Source organism: Oryzias latipes, chromosome 3, assembly GCF_002234675.1.
Source record: "Oryzias latipes chromosome 3, ASM223467v1".
Taxonomy (NCBI): Eukaryota; Metazoa; Chordata; class Actinopteri; order Beloniformes; family Adrianichthyidae; genus Oryzias; species Oryzias latipes.
This window is the reverse complement of record NC_019861.2, coordinates 13,131,428-13,148,939: the sequence shown is the minus strand read 5'-3', so window position 1 is coordinate 13,148,939 and position 17,512 is coordinate 13,131,428.

Here is a 17,512-nt window from a genome sequence, read left to right as displayed (position 1 = left end):
ACAAGTGAGGTCTGACAACAAAAAAAAACAAAAAAAAAACTGAAAAGAAAAAAAAATAAGCAAATTTACGCAACAACGCAAGTACACTGCCTGCCTGACTGCCTGCTGTGATTTCAGGTCACCACTGTTAAGTGGTTCAAATAAAGTTTGCAGCTGCAGCTTTTAGTCGGCTGTAAAAAGGCAGAGAAATATGAAACGGAGCAAAGTCTGACAGTAAATACAGAGTACAGGCACATCTTTGTTTTACTGTCATTTCCTTCTGGTTGAGGTTGCTAACTGTAAGCTTAAGTATCACTGAATAGTTTGATTTTGAAGGCATTCTTCCAGTGTACAAAGAATAGTGTTTTAATTTTGTACTTACTTTTATACAGAAGTGGAGCTAAAGGGGGTTACTGCCCCCCAACAAAAAGCCCCCCCCCTTGCCCTCCAATTTATGAGTCAATATTAGTCTCATTATTCTCATAGATTAAGAAATAATCAATACAAGCTTTTTTGAGCTTTGCAAAAAAAAATATCAAGCAATTTTTTTATTGAGCCCCTCAAATTATTTGCTTCAACAATACAACGGTTTAAAAAATATATTTTTGATCCTTGCATTTGTAATGACCTTGCACTCTGCACCATTTGCTACCTTCCAAAGTCTTCTGCCCCCCTCTTGCCTCTCCATATAAAATGTTCTAGCTCCACCAGTGCTTTTATTTTAAGTGCTTATTCCCTGCTGGAATCAAACCATTTTTTGCCTGGTTACAAACAAAAGTCACATTTAAACTCACCTAAACCTAAACTTGAAATAAAAATTGTGTTATTTTTTTATAAAACTCCTTGGTCTGACCATATTCTAATAACATTACCCTATATCCTTGCTCAAACATGTACTTCACCATGCAAAATAACACAAAATGATATGTACTGACTAGGGGTTCATGAAATTCCCTTGAAATTTTAGAGTTAATTAAATTGTCAGGATCAATCCAATGCTTTTTCCCTATATGACTCCTTCAGTGAGAGTTCTTTTTGTAGTTTATTACTTTGTAAAAGAAGATTTCACCTTCAAAATGCAGGCATACAGCTTTCCAGGGTGTGGAGATCCAGGTCTAGAAGTGGAGGTAGAACCTCTTGCTCCTGAAACCAATCTAAATATGGATTCTATCATTGTTTTTAAACCTAAAATAAAAATAAAATCTTTCGTTTACTCTTTTTATGTTTTCATATTCTTTTTAAAGTCATCCTTTATATATAGGCTGTTATATACAGGCTGACGTTTTTTTTACTTAACTGAGATGAAGTGTTAATCTTATTCACACATTTGTATTTATATTTTGTCTAAAATGTATCTGCTTTGTCAAATTTGTTATATTTCACTTATATTTGAACAAAGTTGAATGGCGTTCAAGTGTTTTTTTCTCCAATAAATGAACAACAACGGGGCATATGTGTTCTCAAAGTAAATACATGACCTTGTTTTACCAAGAAACAATTCATCTCACTTGGCATTTTCTCAGCGTGAGTTTTCTTTTGTGCAAACATGAGGCCACCATGCCACACTGTACGGTGTTGTTGCCCATGAGCACAAAGAACTCCATTGAAAATGAGCAATTACATTTTTGAGTGGCTATAAGAAGACTTGGAGAGATTGATAATTGTGTTATTCATATAACACATTCACTGATTCAACTGGGCTTCTTTCATACCGAATACCAGCTCTATTGTTAGTTAATGCAAATATTTATTTATCAAGCGACAGGCAGCAGATCTGCACAAATGGACAGAAAGAAACAGTTAAGGCGACTTGCTGAATGTCAAGCTGTGCATTATTCATAAGAATGGAGACAAACGGTAGTTAGTGATGCTGAATGTTTTATAGTTGTGAAACCATTCTTGCATGCTTTTGTGGTTTCATCAAAGACATACAGTACCAATAATCTTTGAGTCCCTGATGATAATTTAAATAGCAAAACTTAGGTGGTGCGGTCATATTGACCACCTCTGACCAACTCAATGATCCTCTGAATATGAACAATGGGGCGAGACAGACTGTAGAAAGGCTTAGCCATGAACTCAACCACTTAAGAACTAGCGAAATACATTTATATTAGGGAAAAAATCCAATCTTTTGCATTTTTTTCTTAGATAATTAGCCTTCTGTGACCCCATATGGCTTAAGCGAGTATGGAATCAGTCTTCTATGTTCATCTGGTGTGGAGTCTTCAATTGCAGATGTCAGAGAAGTTTAGCCCCTTTAAAATTCAGTCTAGGAACTCTGGACAAATATAAGGTAGAAATCTGCCGCCACGCCATTTAAACAAAATCTATTGTTTCTGTGCTTTCTAAAAGCAAGCTGACCCTGGATGTGTCAGTTACTCATAAGTTGAGTGTCAGACCCACTGGGTAATCTTTAAGCACTGTTGTTTAGACCCTGGTGGGTCTGTGTCACAGTACACACTATGCTGATTTCCAATTTTCCGTTTGTTTTTTTTTCAGTAAAGAACGGGTGTGGGAGCATTTCAGTGCACATTGAAGTTTTAAGAATACATTTCTTGACTGCAGCTATAAAGAGGTTCTTTTGATCTGGTTTGTGGCACCACAAATAAGACATTCAAAGAGGCAGCCTGAAAATAACCCTTTTTTTTATTTTTTCCCTTGAAGTCAGTGAGTAAAGGTAATACTTGGAGCTCTTTTGGAAATTCAGGCATAACCAAACCCACTCAACAAAGTGACATAAATTTATAAATGCACTTTTTTTAGTGCATCCACAAATTTGCTAAGGGGGAAAACTCAGCATAGAGATTTCAGCCTAAATACAGACTTGGGGGGTGGGGGGATTTCAGGAACATTTTAGTGACTATAATGGTTAGCAGAACAAGTAATCGTGTGAAAATTTCCATCTGGATCCCATAACAGGGACACATAAAGTGAACTGCTCTAGCTGCTGTGACTGGACTTACAACACACAAGCGCAGAATGCCTCCTTCCCAGGAGGAAAAGGAAGTGGTGTGGAGCTAAAACATGCATAACTACATCCATAACAGTCCCTAAAATTACTTTTTTGCATCCTATAACCACAGTTAAAAATGTCAACTAAACCACATATGGAAATTCCGATGCAGGGCATGGGCCCATTGAGTTATAATAATGCCACATGTGTAGGTTTTGACTATAGAAGACATTTGTGGACAAGCCTACTTCCTGGTTATGTTAATAATTACTGGGTTGTGATTATTATCGTGATTATCAACGTGTTGATTGTGATGCTAGATGTCTAATAAAGTCAAATTTTAACCAGATGATATAAAAAATAAAAGTAAATAAATAATAGTTTTTGTGTATAAAAGCTCACTGAAAAGCAGTTGACTTTAAGTCGGAAAACCCTTTTTTATCACACTTATTTTTCCACTTTTGTTTCCTTTTATGACTGGAGCCAATGGGGTCAAGGAATCAAGCCTCCAGAGAAGAACCCCCACTCTTACTCCAACTCCTCGAGTTTCTTCTCAATACAAATCCATCATGTTGCCTGAAACTCCCTCAACCCTTAGTTCGACCCTCTAATCCCATCTCCTCAGCCACCCACATCTCTCAGATTCTGCCATCCATTAATTAATTCACACCACGAGTGTGTGGTCTTTGTAAATGAAACGCAAAACAGTCTGGATATTTGCATATAAACACGTGGATTACATATAGCTAGTCGCTGTGTTTAGACCTCTCATTTCATTCCTCCGTAATCTTTCACAGAGGCGTCTGTGCCAACGAAAAAGCCAGGGGCTACAGTCACAGAGAGGGTATAAGTGAACATTTATCAGGCAGAAATTAGAGAACAGAGACCCAGACAGGTGGAAAACATCAGCCGTGTTTGCTCTTTACCCAGCCACTTGACTTCAAACACTGCGCTCTGCTCTTACTTTTTTTATGGAAAGCCCTACAGAAAGATAAGAAAGAGAGATAAAGGGGAAAGACTGAATGAGGCTTGAAGGAGCACAGAGTCTTTGCTGCGTGTAAGAAACAGTCTTGAGGAGAACACAAGTTTAAAACTCTACATCCTTGCAAGAAAAAAATCATGCATTGTGAAAGGTTTCCTTCCTTATGACTTGCTGCTTGCTATAATTAGACCCGTGCTCTCTTTGGAAGCCCCCAACTTCTTTAGGAGCCGTGTTCCTTAAGCCACCACAGATGCAGGTCAGATTTCTAGTTTCCCCTTCAAAGGAAGAGGGCTCTTTGGTTTGGTTTATATGCCCTCTCAAAAGCAAACCAAAGACTGGAGAAAGCCAAACTACTTGGAGAAAGTGTGCAGTCACAACAGGGGTCTGATACCTTTGATGCTAAAAAGCCATTTGGGCCAGGTCCCACTTTATTGTTTAAAAAAGTGTTTTATTTACGTTTTTGTAGCCATTAAGCCATTTATTTTGAAAATTTAGCATTTAACAAAAATTAAAACATAACAGTGTTATATTTTATATAACATGTATACATCACAAATACAACTTCTTTTACTTCTAAAAGCACCACAAGTGCCTTTCAAAATACTATGTGTCACATAAAATCCTCCTTCTGCACATTTGCTTAAATGAAAAATGCACGAAAGCCATTTGCACCGTAATTTTTACACTTTTTTTTTTTTACCATATAATATAAATATGACACTGGTGTGGATTAAACATTTACTTACCATCATTTTACTCAGTTATCTGACATGTTCAAAATCTAAAATAAAATAAAAAGTTAATCAAAACAAACCTATTAAATTTGTTTGCATTTCTCCTCAAAATTAAAAAGCCACAATGGAGGGTTGCAGACCCCTGGTATAAATCCCGGTGGTCCTTTGAGTATGTTTTATGCTAAAATACGGTCACCTCCTGGCAACAACAAGTTTAATGACAAGACATCCAGCCACAATAAATCCAAAGATTTGGTGAAGTGACGGAAATCTCATGAACTGAAGACCAGTCCTGACCGTAGGAAATACTGTAACATGAAGTGTAAAAACACTCAGCTAAGAGCCACATGGTCTATGTCAGACAGAGTCCATCCAGCAGCCCCATCTGACCCCTCATAACTCGTGCATTCACACACAATTACAGTCTTTAAACAGGCCATAACAGCCCTGCAACTGGAATTCCAATTGTGTGAGCACAACCAGCAAAAATTCCCATGCATCTAGTGTAAATGTGAGTGTGTGAATCTGTGCATGCATGTGTGTGCCCATGTGCATGTTCTTGTGTGCGAGAGGTGGAGTTGAGGCTTTTCAATAGAGCAAAAGCAAACAGTCCGTAAAGAGGCCCTGCCACTCTCCCATTTCAATGTAAATGAGTCTGACTCTGTTAGGAGGTTAAAGAACTCTCTAGGGGCCTGGCGACTACCACCGTTGGGGTCACACATGCACACAAACGCGCAGGCATAAAACACACAACACGCACACATCCACAGGAATACTGAAGCAAGAAGCCCAGATAAAGAGCTCAGAGAGCCTGTCAGAGTGTCGGCTCCCATTAGGCCAAAGGCTGTTGTGTGTGTGGGTGTGGGTGTGTGTGTGTGTGTGTGTGTGTGTGTGTGTGTGTGTGTGTGTGTGTGCAGGCAGGCGTAGTGCTTTTTACATTTCATTCAGCACACAAACACTTTTTTTCTCACACACACATCCACCCTGAGTTGCCCCGCCTCGCTTGACACGCTGTTTCAGGCAAAGAACACAAAAGACAACGGAACCCATCTGAAAAGACAAACATCTCCTACATTTCCTACACCACACACAGCAGGCAAAAGAAAGAGAAAACCAAACAAGGCCTAAATGATTTTAGACGAGCATAGGCTCTGCTGGAAAACGTGGCATGTTTCAAGGATTCCCTGAACGATTAACCTCAATGGTGTGGAAGAAAAGCCATTTCTATGGCAGTAATGCATTTTAAGTCACTTATAGCAGAAGAATGCTCTATTTGTTTCTCTTAGGCATGTAAAATGTGATGCCATGCATCACTGTACTGTAACTAAGTGGGGAGAAGAGAGTGCACCGCATCAAAGGGAAGAAGGTGGAGGCAGGGAAAGGACAACACATCCAGAAGGTGACTAGCTCTGCCCTGATTCTCCGTGGCCACCAAGTTGTGTGGCTATTTGGACACAAACAGAGGACTTATTTGCTCCCACAAAGTCTTTTTCAAGACACAAACGACATTACAACACAAGTTGTAGGAGAGGTAGAACACAGTATGAGGAGGAGGACAATAAAAGAGCACCCAGGGAGGGAGGAGAAAACCCTCCTAATCCCAGATTTATTTTAAAGTCCCATAAGTGATGACATACACACCCAGATTTCTGCAGTCACACATGTCCTGACTCAGCTGACTAGAGCAGGTGTGTCACCGGCGCAGCCTGAAGCGCAGGCATGCTACAGCAAAATACTCGGAGCACAACTAAATGGAGAGAATCGCTGATGCCTGCCGATTTTCTGTTTAGTTGCTGGTTTTTTAGATCTTGCCCCCTCCTCGGTGTCTTTCATTTCTAGAGTGAGAGCTGACAGCTGTTGCTAAAAAAAGTCATCTGAAAACAGCGTCTGCCTGATCGAGGGGAACTCCAACCACCGCACAACACTCACCCCACACTCACACTCGGCCCGTTCTGACACACAGCTCAGTCTGCCTCCGCTGCCTAATCACCCCTTCTGTTCAAAAGACTGAAAACCGCAGCCCAGACCCCTTCAGGCGGGAGACCGATTCGCAAGCACATCGTCAGGACGTTTTTCATTTACATGCTAAGGGCTGACTTTTCACCCTCATACTGTATATCTTTGTTTAAATCAGTGGATTTTGTCCTGCCCGTACATGTACACTCAGGCAGAAAAACAAACGAACAAACACAAAAACATTCAGACTGCTCATTATGGAATTACTGCTAACGATGGGTTAACAAAAGCTAAGCAACACGCACAGGATGAATTCATTTATCAGGACCCTTCAGGTCTTTTAAGGGCACACCTTAGTTCTTAGAAAAGCAATAAAGGGAAATATTAGCCAAGGGATTTTTAATACAAACACATAATTCAAATGGAAATTTTAATATGTTTCAGAAAACTGTAACTCAGATCAAAGAGCCACTGGTGAAAAGGCTAACAGAAAAGTCTTGTGGATTTAGGATAATGATTCTTTTTGTGTGTTGGATTGAAGGGCCTGCTTTGAGAACATCTCCCTGTTTAGAGTTTCTGACAAATATTTGTGCTGGAACATATCTAGATTTAACTGCAATGCAAACACAGAGGATAAAGAATAAAATTCAATGTGTTTGTTACTATTTTACCTGCCTCGTAACAAAAAATCACCCAACGGGATCAAAAACAACAGACCACATCAACTCCTTGAAGACAGCAGTTGCCATCAAGAGAAGAAAAGAGGTTCATGCACTAAAGGCCATGTCACACAGCCACTATGTACATTTTGCGCATTTATCAAGTTTGAAATTTCAGTCTTTCATGATACATAACGTATTTTCCGGACTATAAGTCGCCCTTTCTTTCATAGTTTGGCAAGGGGTGCGACTTATACTCCGCAGCGACTTATATTAGAAATAAATTGAAATAAATCCATTGTTAACCCTCCTGTTATGGTCATTTGTGAGGAACAGATATGATGTTCCTGGGTCAATTTGATGTATGAGGTATGTTAAGTGTTAAGAGTATGTTAAGTGACTCAGAGAATCAGCAAACCTTTTTTTACAGTAAGATCTTGAAGGCTAACAACATAATATTCTATTTTCCAATGATTTCATAGATTCAGAAATGCAATAAAAATGACAACTGTTTCTACAAATACAGGATGAAAACAGAGTATTGCAGTGCTTCATGAAAGGAATAGATAAATAAGTATGAGAAAGAATTACTGTGAAATTATGAGATAAACAGTCTGCTATGCTTGTGTCATATCAGGTTGTGCAAGTTATTAGTTCTTGGTCTCAGATTTTGTCGAATAAATGTCCCGTCAAAATGCGACTTATAGTCCAGTGCGACTTATCTGTGTTTTTTTCTACTTTATAATGCATTTTTGGGCTGGCGCGACTTATACTCCGGAGCAACTTAAAGTCCGAAAAATATGGTAAGTGTTTCTTAAGTTCGTCATTCGTCGATTTGCGTAGATGTTCGTTGAAGGTTTCAGCTGGCAGATCTTCACGTGAATTCGGTTTTGAGCTATTCAAAAGTTTTGGTTGGTGATCTCCTTTTTTATTCTTTATTTTAAAAAAAAAAGAAAAACACCCACCGGGATCTTTGTTCATACCTTTTTGTGATTTTCATTTTAATATTTTTAAAAATTACAAAAGCAAAGAACTCCGAACAGACTTCATAGCAAAAATAAGAAAAAAATTATAGCAAAATGGTCAAAGTTGACCACACCCACAATGCAAGCATCCGGCAGTTCACCCACAGATTTTGCTTCTTTGAGCCCAATATTGTCGTCAGGATTGACTAACAAACAAAATAAATAAACAGTTCATACTAGTCAATATACTTCCAAAGATCCCAGTGGGTGTTTTTTTAATACCTGAAAAATTAAAAAATTAGAAAGAACATAACATCTTTTTTGTTTTTTTTATTGAATGCAATATGCTCCCATAGTAGCGCCATCATTACCTGTTTTTAAAAAATTCTTTGACCGACTGGTTTCTACAGTGTTCGGCAACCGTTTATGAGGCTTACCAGCCCCCCTTCTCTGATGCTGCTGATGTCGAAGGACTTGAAGCAAAGTCTGCATTTTCCACGTTTCTGGTCAGGGTCTTTCAGTAGCCACAGCTGATACCTCTCCTTGAAAAACCACTTGTAAAAGCTACATTTCCCGGCATTTTAGCGTTCACAATCCATGTCCGATGGCAGGTTGAAAGCGCCATGCGCCCTGAACTGATGAAAACTTGCTTTACAGCAACATAAACTCCCATCACCGATAGCGCGTGTTTGCACTTCCGCTGCAATTTAAATTCAAATCTGCATGTATTGGTGATGTTTCAAAAATTGAGATAAAAAATTGTCTATTACACAAATTGTCCAATATGTATGTGAACTCTGGAAGTTTTGGCCCAGCTGTTGTCCAAACTGCACCAAGTATCATTTGTGAAAGTGTCACCACCTTACATTTTTGGCAGATTCTCAAAACTCTTAACTAGCTGCAAGCTAAGCCTGAAGGCCAGTACAATCAAATAAAAGATGACAGTAACCAACATAAAATCATCAATGATTTATATGATTTTGCATTGGGCCCCTTTACAATCAAGTATTGACATTTTCACATTTTTTTATGCTTACCTTCAGAGCAATAGGATTTATTCATTTTTCATAAAACAATCTTTGGTGAATCCCCACAGAGACAGAGATATGAACTTATATTATATGCCCTGTTAAACCCGTAACTATTCTCTGTCCTCAGCCAATATCTTCATCCAGGTGATCCATCTGCTGTGCTGCTTTGCAAAACCAAATGGCCTCAGTCGCACAATACCTGTTGTTGTAGCTATTAGGCTCCAAACACAAGGACAGGCTATAACAAAAAAGCCTTCCATTCAGCTACGATCATAACAAGGACAATGCTGTTGTTGAGAGAAAGAGGTTGGTCAGCAACATTTATCTCTTCGAGAAATGAGAAAGCCCCGGGCTCTGGCCAGTTCAGTCGATTCCTCTGACGAACAGATAATTGTTTTGAGAGGTCCGGTTGAGAGTTGCTGTCCCATTTCTTTTTCCACTGCATGATACAGTATAACAGATACCTTGATCCGCTGAAAATTGCAGAGCTTAGGAATTTGCAGACAGTTACACTCAATGTAAACTCTTCACCATATAGCCTACAGCAGCAAAGCAAAAAATGCAAACACACAGACTGGAAACTTGAAAGGAAGCTGCTACAAGGAGAAGGTGGCTGACTGTAAAGCATGTTTGCTGAAGACAAGGCTCATTGGTGTGACTGATTTCCTGCTGCTCGTAGTCATAAATGCAGCTTTAACCTTTAATGACTCTACTTGGTCCATGGCACAGCCAACAGCCCGATGGGGGGGCAAAATTTATGCTCCTTCGGCAGAGGTGCAACGCTCCACCCAAATTCCCTTAAAAGAAACGCTAAAACACTTTAAGCACACAATTCAAATACAATATTGATATTAGTTGTGGGTGTTTGTGGTTGGGAGGTGTATTGTAATGAGAACAAAGAACATTAGCTAAGTAAAGAATGACAGAGGTATGAAGGGAGCAGGAGGATGTTATTTAAACTGAGGTATAACTGAGGTGGAGAAGGGTGGTGGTGGTGGGGGTGTCTCTATTTTGCATTCAGGAGACCACTTGTCTTTAGCCCCAAGTAGAACAGAAACACAGAACTGAGCTACATCAGCACTCCGACTACCAGGAAAAGTGCAGAGGAAGGGTTTTCCCTCTAATGGCAGCCATTAATTATCATACACCCGTATACTTTCCAGTCATCACTATCCAGATTTTCAGTGCTTTCCAAGGGGCTGGGTTTTGTCAAAAGAAAGAAAAAGCTTCTAGTCTGTCAAGAGCCCATCATCCCTGTCTGACCGTCCAGGATGTATAAAATCTCCTGAACACACTGTGGAGCTGTCCTTCGACATTGAATGATGCTATCCAGAGATGAATGGCCATTCAGGTCAAAAGTCAAGTCCAGCTCTGTTGTTTTGACTCCAAACCTCTGCTTCCCTTCCTTTAAACCCAACCAGCTGAAAGAATACATTTACGCGCACCTTCGAGTGTGAGGCTGATTGAAAAGAAAAGAATAGCTCCAGTCAAAGTAGATTGTGTGAGTGCTGCTTTTTAGGCAAATGACTTAATGGAAAAATGAGCTAGGTTTCCTTTAACTAAGTGCAATCTAACTGTGGGAGATGTGAGACCTTATTTTATTCAGTAGCAGTTGGCTTCCAGAAGGAGCAAAGAAATCTATGGAGGTATTCATTTGGCACAAGAGGAAGGAGAAATCAATTCCATAAAAACAGAGTACTTAATAGAGTGCTATTAAACTGACTCTTAGAGCTCCACAGAAATGGCCACTCTTCTGTGGGGAGGGCACCAAGAAGACACACTCTTTTTACCAGGATACAATTGAAGCTGAATAAAGTCATGCTCCATTTTCAGCCAGCCCTGACAACTGCTTTTTTAGATGACACCTGATACCATCGCGCCTCCAATGCTCTCCTACCGTCATCAGGCAGGAGTCACACTGCAGGAAGGGCATGTGTGGGAGGGGGGTTAAGAAATTGTTGAGTGCTGCTCTGGAGGAGTAGGTCAGACATTGGGACTGCAGTGTCTTCGGAAGTGCCACAACACACGGGACTGCTTCGGAGCTGAACTTTATATTTAGTTTGTTTCATATTTCACCTGTTGGCTGACAGTGAGGGAAAGTCTCAAACAGATGTGGCATTGAGTCGGCTATAGCGGCAGGATTGTTTAAGTGACTTCCATAATTTGATAGTTTACACCTCTAAAGCTACGTTCACACCACCCTCGCCAATGTGCGTTGAAGCGATCACTTCCAATGAAAGGTCTACGTAAACATGTGTACATGTGTGTTTCAGGCTTCCGCATTCAACACTCATGCGTTCACATGTAGCTATGCATATTTCTACAACAGCTTTTGGGCTCTACATACAAAACTTACATCCGTTGAACGCATGCTGAAAAGTCACCATTTGAACTTTGATGTATGGATGGCGTACCTTTTAGATCACGGACGTCCCAACCAATTCAAAATTGATCATGGAGGAGAAATTAATAAATATGATTTGTGTCTGGCCAGAATTCTATGAAACCAACTCTTTCATATATGGGAATAGAGCTGTGAAAGAAAAAGCCTGGAGTCTAGTGGGAACTCCTTGGGCTTAGCACGTTCTTAAACGGGCGTCAAATGCCCTGTAAAACCTTAGTCTTACAGTCCACTGGCTCCATAGACTTCAAGCTTTTTTCTATTTTCTATAAAGCAAATTATTTTTAATCTTGACAATAGTTCTTAAATCATACGTTTTCTTCATTTGAGGAGCCTAATACAGATCATTTGACTCACTAATTATAATTTTTCAACATTTTAAAAAAACTTAATTTCCCTTTTTCAACAATGTATTAATGTATTCAACCAACCCAGGTTAGAATGACAGCATATAGCGAACATGAGCTGTAGATATTTTTTTTTGCAATGTCCTATTCTGCAGAACTATAATAATCACTTGTTTTGTGAACAAACAAAAGATACAGTTCGTTGCTCATCTCTCAAAGTAACATCTAAAAACCTAAACATTTGTATTTAATTAAAAGTAGTATTGCATTTATTCCTTTTGTACTAGCTTCTAAGTTACTTTGTTGTTGCTGTCTCTTTTTGGCTTATTATCTTAAGATACCAATGTTCTCCAGAAAAAAAAGAACACTGTTGTTTTTGTCCAGTTTGATACCTTGTTGACTTTTTTAAGAATATAACTTTTTAGTTAAAACTTATATGACCTTATTGGGACTATACAATCACAATAATGTACATACTTTCTTTTTGTTTTTTTACATCAATAGATGAATTGGATTTTTCCTGCTTAAAATGCCCAAACACAAAATCACATACCTTTTTAGCCGACATTAAGTTTAAACACCTCATGTGTTCCACATGAGGTTAAGTTCCACACAGCGTGGCAGCTTACTTACAGCATGTCACCAGAAAAACTGAAAATAAATTGATATGTTAACCAAGCGATGGCCAGATCTTCATTAGAAACATGCGAACAGTTGTTATTAATCGACCACACTGACCATTTAATCCATGTTGCTGACTCTGAATTGAGCAGGAATCAAGCTTGGCACTTGCATAAGGTAACAGCACATTTCCAAGTAAATCAATCATGCCTGGTTTCGCATGTTATCAAACCCATCTGTTTAATTCTCTGAGGGCAAATGACAGAAAAGCATGGGAGCAGGGAGCTAAAGCATGTTGGAGCTGGTCAAACTCCCAAGTGTGACAGAGGAAAGTATTAACCCTAAAATAGCTGGTTAGAGAACTGGGTGCGTTTTGCAATGTAGGTCTGAGTGGGGAAGATTTCCCTGTTGGTGTGTGTTAATTAGGTTAGAGTTAGTGGGGCCTGCTTCAGCTTGTCTATAGCTGACCTGAAGAGATTACCTCTTCCAGCTGCTCCCTTTCCTTGTGTGTTTTCCAATGCCAGCTTTGTTAAAGGAACAGCTGATACCATCTCAAATTTGTCACCAAAGAGTTTGCCTCAATTGATTGGACTTCAAGTTGCCATAAGTTTAAGACTATGGCATAAGTTGTTTTTTTACTAACTACAAAGCAAAAGCTTGTCATTTTTTTCCCGGTTCATAAAAAAGTCAGAATCTGTCTGTACACGTAGGATCAGCAAGGATGATCCATGGAAATTTTCAGACGGTAAACTACCCAATAAAATGGGACGACCCTAAAAATTGTGTGAAAAGGATGTGGGTGTGCACACAAACATTGGCTATGAAGTGTGAGCATTCACTTAAAGAGTTGATGTAAACATGATAAGACCCATGGACGGTCCAGTGAATTCCAGCATACCGGTCCTGCAGTGTGAAACCCACCATTTACTATTGGCATGCAGGCGGGGCTGCTCTCATCATCTGCCTTCACAAACAACCCATTTAAAGACACATATAAACACAAACCACCTTCTGCTGCACCCATATGGACACCTGGTGTGGATCTAAAAGCCCACGGCATTCCTTAAATCTGGGAACCTAATTCCCCAGATTATCCTTTCCAATCCACCTAAGGGTTAATCAGCATGTAGGATCACATCCCACCACTGAGTGCACTTTCTGTGAACAACCAAAAAAGGAGAGATACCTGCAGGGATTTGAATAGTTTCATGGAAAACATTTTCAGGGCATTTCTATCAGCATAACACAAATAGCTAGCTCTATGGTTCCTACTAAAGTTTTTTAGAAGCTATTAGACCGAAGATGACTTGTGTTTGCGTCCTCCAGAAGGTAGAAAATTTGTCATTTGGAGCTTTTGAGAGTTTTGTTGAAATGACAAGTTTGCTCCAACCAGGCAGTAGAGAAAGTCTTGGATGAAAAGCTTTTTTTCTTAAATCCCATATAGTCTCAGAGGGCTAAGGCGGACTTAGCAGGCAAATGAAAGCAAGAATGGGGAGGAGGACATAGTCTGGGGTTTATCTGTGGCTGTGTAAAATGTAGGCAAAAATTGTAGTTAAGGGCTCTCTTTGGCAGACAAGGGAGTTACAGAGGTTGGTACTGCACTGAAATTTGACTGGGACTGTCCAAGAAGTCTGGTGTTGCTTTGTTGGTGGGCGCAGTTGGCTTTTGGGGGCCCAGGAACGGCGCCCCTGCAGCTGCTCTCTGTGTGCATGTGTCAAAGTCAGAGAATATAACAGTTATCTCCCAGAACGCCCAGCACAGGCTCCCACACACAGCTGTTCAATGTACAGTCGGTGGGACACACCCCACCTGTCTTCATGCGTGCGTCTGTGTGGAGACCATCAGCCGCCCAGCCAGCTTGGCTACGGGAACAGATACTAGCTTCAAAGCGTGTGAATGGCGTGGCCTCTGAGGTTCTTCCTTCCTACTTCAGGCTCACCCTGTCAAATCCGGCTTCTGTCTTTCCCCCAGCCACATAAATAGAGTCCTTCCTGGAAATGTTAGTTTCCCATTAACTTCAATACAGAGGGGGTCTCGGATCACCACAATGGTTCAGTGCTATGTTTGAGCAATCGTTTTCCGAGCTACAGTGATGGATTTTAACTGAGATGTTAGGAGATCACTGCTGTAATAAAAGGCATGGTGTGTAGGCGGAGACATTTATTATCATTACCTGAAGTAATAAAACTTTTGCCCCCGATCACTGGGTTCCCTCCCACGCACAACCAGCGTCAGTGTGAAGGGTAGGCCTTGCTAATTAGTAGAAAAATTGTCCTAATGGAGTCAAGGTGACGATGCGTTATTGTAACATATCGTTCACTTTATACATAACATGACAGAAAAATGTATCACCCACTGCTAAAGTCCAGGAGTAATTTACATATCTATCCCATAAAGGTACGGGATAGTTTGGCCTGACAGGTTTTTAACATTTAGATCAATGAATTATGAGTCAAAAAATGCACTTTGTGCCTCTCAGTCATAAACATTTCACCGACATACTTCCAGCTTATCAGAGTCTGCAAATTACCCGCACCTATGAATATCATTTGCATTCGTATTTCTTCCCGACAAATTCTGATAAACAAAATTATATTAAATCTGCACTGATTTTCATACCTTTCTGTGCACTTGGTTGACTAACTACTACAGGAAAAGGGATTTGAGGCGGAAAGGTTTTTTGACGAAAATAGATTTGCTATTTCCTGTTTTACAATATATTCTCGTGAAGGAGCAATATGGAATGACAGGAGCACAGGTCATTTGGCAGCAAATTACAGAAAGGCATTGAAAATGAAAGACATGTTTCAACCCACTTCCACTCAGACCATTAAACCACGGCTTATAAACTTTGCTGACCTTTAGTTCAGTTTCTGGATCTATAAAGGTAGGTAATGAAGTTAGCTTGATAGCATTGTTATCAACTCACCAATCTTTAAAACAAAGATCTTCTGAAGTGCCGCAACAGCTTTTTTGAAGCAGTTCCATGTCTGCACAGGTGTTGTGTGTAGACATAGATGATGTTAATAGTTAAAAGCTCCATTTTTTTTCTTTGAAGTTGTCTGAGACATTTGTGTGGAGAGACTAAAAGAGTTGCGCTGGGAAACGGTTTCTCAGAAAGAGTGCCAGTATTCCCTAAAATGTAGCCAACTGCTTATTATTGAAGCAAAATACTGCTTAGTGTTTTCCTATAGCCTAGGAACACCTCTGATGATTGACTTTGACCTGTTTCTCTGCCCAACATGCCCGCATAGCATTGCTTTGTGGATTATAAGAATATGATGGTGTCAGTGACGTTCACGGGGAGTTTCACGGCCAGTGAGGCACTGACATCATCAGTCAGATTTACAAACAAATGAGTAGCTTATTCACCATTTTACTGTCAACAGTTACAGTGTGTTGTTTAAAAGGTCATTTTAACATTTTTCAACATTGTGTACAAACTGTACATTGAAAAAGAAAAATCACCAAAATGGTTATTATTATTATTATAGAATTACTTTTACTAATAAATGAAGTCGCTTCTTCTGAAGAAACACATGGATAACGTGTCTGTAGAAGTGTCCTTTTCTTTCTTCAGTTTCAAAAATCTTTCTGTCTCAATGGAGATCACTGCCAGCAACGTTTCTAAACAAAACGCCAAGACATGTAGTACTCAATTTAAAAATGTTAAGCAATGTTAAAGAATAGCTGGACGGCTTCATTTCACTTACTACCACTAATTCTATTATTCTTTAGCCGCGGTGTCACATTCTGTGGGATCACCAGCGCCCTCTGCCTTGAGACACGCGCACTGCGGGCCTCACCTAGTGTAATTCCAATCCGCATTCTTAACAGATGAAAACCTAAATGGGTCACAAACTGGCACCAATGCAATCAGACAGTTGGTGAGAAATTAGCAAATTAAGTATTTTAAAAATAAGGCATCTATTTTAAGGATAGAGAGTCTGAATTAGTAAATCGCATGCGTTCAACTGCAGTTACAGTCAGTGTGTACGGTGCAGGCTGGATGCAGGGGAGGGGCGGGCTGCCGGTGACTCACCTGCTCCTCTCTCTGCTCTCTTGTGTATTTGGACAGGATATTTGTAAATTCGCTACTTTTTTTGATCAAAGGAACATTGAAAACCAACACAGAAAAATCACAGAACGTAATCATAGAATAGACAAGTATAAATTTTAATATTAGATTTTTACTTTTAATTAAAAAAAGTATAGTCATCTTATTGACAGCACGTCCATGGATTCTGTAGTGGTAGCCAGACTGAACTATTAAAACATATAGGCTCTTTTTCCATAATGCAATGTAAATTACAAAATGGAAATACTAGAACCTTTTTTAGTAAGGTGTAAATAACAAATGAGATTACAGTTGTTATAGTTCATTCGCAATGAAGAAAGTAGAGCGAAATATGTTTAAAATTACACCAGTAATTCCAACATAATTTAAAAATGAAAGTGATATTTACAAAGAATTTTATGAGCTTTTGCTTTTAGGAAATGCAACTTTAATTTAGACAGATACATTTAATAAAATTACACGAAGGAGTCAGATGCTCTCAGAGTTTTGACTGTTAGCTTGTTAGCTTATAGTGGCTGTTTAAATGTTTATTTTTGCTGATAATTGACTATGCAAGTTCATGGAGGGACAGTCTTCAAAAAGAGAATCTACTCATTGTCTTTTTATTAAACAGTCTGCACAAAAACAATTTAAGGTGTAACTAAGCTTGATGACGGCTGGTCAACGGTAGTCCCCTTTGATTGACAGTGGATATAACAATTTCCGGAACAAGTCAATTTCTGTCTCAAATTGCCTTTTTCGTCTTTGGGGAGGTGGTGCAACTTTTAATAACTTCATAATGATCTCATATTTGAATATTCAAT